Source organism: Eurypyga helias, unplaced genomic scaffold (genome assembly GCF_000690775.1).
Source record: "Eurypyga helias isolate BGI_N326 unplaced genomic scaffold, ASM69077v1 scaffold13129, whole genome shotgun sequence".
NCBI lineage: Eukaryota > Metazoa > Chordata > Aves > Eurypygiformes > Eurypygidae > Eurypyga > Eurypyga helias.
Window position 1 is genome coordinate 47,358 of NW_010272776.1, and position 3,692 is coordinate 51,049.

The window sequence follows — 3,692 nt, forward strand, 5'->3', positions numbered from 1 at the left end:
GTTTTTATCACTGCAGGCTCCTGGAGTGCCCTGCCCCACTGAACGCGCACCTCTGGAGCAAACACACCACGTGCCTTGGTGTTCAGGTGCAGTTAAGTTATGGAAGTGGGAAGGAAAGCCAATGTGGGCTCCTTTCTCGATCCTGTCCTTGACCATCCACCCTCCCCTGACCTTCCAGAACCTTGTCTGGGTTGACGATTTGGATTTTAACTATTGCTGTTTACACAGACATTTGCTTCATTCTTGCCTGATTGAAAGAACGTAAAGAGGAAGTTGGTGCATCTCAGCTGCTCTGACAGGTTGCTGCCCCCTTGCTCTGATGTAGCACAGAGCAAACCCCCATGGAAGGAGAGATGAAAGGAAGAGCTGATCACTGGTGAAAGCAAAAGTATAAAGAGAACAGGGATTAGTTACTCCTACTAGTTGGGAAGACTAGATCAAGAAGCAATGGACTAAAACCTCAGCAGGACATATGTGATAAAATGGGAATAGCTGGGCCAAACAATAAGCAGCCAACGTTAAGTGGTAGGGTCCCTTTCTATGGCAGTGTGACTGTGAAATTGGGTAACTGTGATTTAGAAATAAGCAAACCAATCCACCACCACAGCTGGGAACAGATTCACAACACTGCTGGACGGCCCTTTCAGCTCGGTCTGGGTAAAGATGAGTAAACCTGACCTGAAAATACTGGTGTGTATATGTCTGTGGGACTGCTGATGCATCATCCCACTGCCTTCTAGCCCAAACTTAGCCTATAGCCTTCTGACCCATACAAGTGTTCAACAACCAGAATTTAGGATCTCTGTGGCCACAAATTCGATGCAACGGGGATATGGGAAACACCTGAGGTTAAATTTGTAGTCTGCGTCACAATAGAAAGAGACAGTTCTGACATGAGTAAAGCTGAATCATCCAGTTCATCTTCTACAGCAGCCAGTGGGACACAGGCACCCAACCTGCACTGACTACCTAAAATCCCCATCCAGGGTAAAGGAAGTGAAGGCCCAGAATAACTACATGAAGAGCTCAAAAATAAAAAAGATACTTGCAAAAAAGAACCCTTTTTTTTCCTCTTTTTTATTTTTGTTCTCTTTGGTTTTGGTTTTAGTTTTGTTTCTCCCCAGAGAAGTCACAGACCCAGGTGATGGGGTGCCTGACGATCTATTTACTTGGGTTGTACCTTGAAGATGTCTCTGTGATCTACCTTTGAGTGGTCCAGTTGCCTCGGCAGGCCTGGAGCTGGATCCCAGGTGGGGCCAGCCTGCTGGGAGCAGCTCCCAGTTCTGCTCAGGAGGCAGCAATGTCCCAGGCTCCCCTTTCCTCTTTTGTAACATGCTAGTGGAAGCAGCAGCTTCCTGTACAGCAGCTGCCTGGTTCAAAGCACTGAGATACAATGACTTACAGGGCAGCTTTTGGCAGACTTAACGTGTATCTGTTGCTGGCCCCTTGTGGGTCTTCTGGAGTCTATCTGTGACCAAATCTGGTTCGAGAGCTGCTGGATAAGACTGTAAAGCCCGTCATGTTCAAAGCAAAGCCATACACTGTGAGAAAGGGCAGGAATGGTTGACCTCAGTTCTACCAGGATCATTAAATCATTAAAAATTTCCTTTTCGAAATTGGATGCATTAAATCTGTTTGGATAACAACACCACCAAGAAGAAAATGAATTCTGACATGGACGTTCTTCAGTGTTTCTGGAACGGTATTTAAATAGAGCCCTAACACAGCTAGGAGGTTTTCTGTCTCCCTGTGGAGACAAAGGAACATTCATGGGATGCTGAAAAAAGCTGGAGCCCCAGAAAGTCCACGTTAGGATGTGTTCCCACAGACACCCAAAACAGATGCAAGACTTAACATAAGGTGCACAGTGCTATGTCAGTGCTATGTTTATTATTTTATGATTGCATTTTAAAGCAGTGGTTCTTTTGATCCATACTAACTGCTGGTCAGAATAAGAAAAATAAAGCTTACATAGAAAATAACTAAATTTTCTGGCTTTAGGCCAAAACTTCACAAAAGAATACTAAAGCCTAATATGTTTTGTTTGACGTCTTTGTTTCTGATAGATGTTGACTGAATTCAGAAGGATGATGGCACTTTGAACAAAAGCAGCTGGGGAAGTCAGTTTGCTAATTATTAATCCTCTAGGGAAGAGGTTCAGTTGGAAATGTGCACATAAAACATTCTGGGAAAACATGCAAAATAATGTAGATCTCTTTGGAAAAGATATACTTACACTGTGGCTTGTATTTTTAGCAAAAAGATAATTTGTGAATCAGGACTGAATTCCTCAAGATGGATAACAATTCAGTCTTAGACTCATTTTCTCCCTGTAGTATGATTCATCAGTCCTGAGGCTGAAAGAAGTCTAACATTACAGAATAACATTACGGAATGAGGAGAAGTTATGCATTTATTGTGATATAAATCACAGCAGGGGGAAAGAAAACTGTTGTCAACCTCTTGACTACTTTGCAATAAGGAAAGGGGGAATTTTCAAAGCTGTAAAGAGGAGAGAAACATCAAACTGCATACAGTGCCTTAGAAAATATTCAAAAGCTACTGTAATAGATATTCAGATGTCTAATGTAAAAATATAAATAACAAAAAGGAAGAAAACACCCATAATAGTCTTTGGACATTAGGCTGTGCTATGACATACTTATGTCTTGCTCTACCTGGATGCTCTAATCCTTCCTCTACAACCCGGACAGAGAGATGACTACACAGTATGCACGTGTGTTTTTTCCTCCATTTCAGGTGTTTTAGTGATGGAGGAAAGGAAGAGTTAGATATGGCCACTACAGCAAATTCCAGTGCAGTTCAGTGTTTAACTTGTGGCCAGTCTTAGCTAGACCGATAGCATGAAATGGAAACAGGAAAAAAAAACCAAAAACCCCAACCCAAACCAAAGTGATTAAAGGAAAAAACCCTGATACAAAAAAAAAAAAAAAAAGTGGGAGAAGAAGTTCGGGAACAACTTTCACCATTTGCTTAACATTGGAGCTCTTTTCCTGCCTGATACATTGGTTGCAGCACGGAGACATCTGCTGTTAGCAAGTAAGTGCCAAAATAGATGTAGCAAAATGCATTATTGTTTAAAACAAATAGATTGTGGGATGCTGAACTGATTTCTGTTTTCTGCCCCATAATTCAGTGTGTAGGCATTTTAGGCATCAGATTGAGGAAAATCTTGTTATTGTTAGGCAAGCTTTTTAAAGTTGAATTGCTAGATAATTTATTTAGTGTCAGAGATGTGTATATTTTTGATGTTTTGATGCTGTAGGTTGTATTAAAAGTTTAAATAAACCCCTGTCCAGTAGGCAGTACAGTAGATAGCAAAGTACCTTCTGAACTGGCACAGTCTCTGATTATTTGCAACTATCTTTAGTTGCTTTGATATAGCTCGTGTGTGTGTGTACTGACAGTTACTGCAAATGATGAACTGGAGCAATTATAAACTGTGCCATTTCCAGAATGCTGCAACAGTCCCCTGTCCCTCCCAGGACTAATTTAAATTGCAACTGGTTATGTAAAGTAAACATTTCTAGAATTTTTGACAAAAAGCATTAAACTCAAGCATCCCAGGGTGACGACGAGTGAGTCTTCGTATGTTACCATACGCTTCAAGATCAGAGGGGAAACCCACACATTTGCACAGGAATTAATGCGAAAGGGACCCAACCCTGACT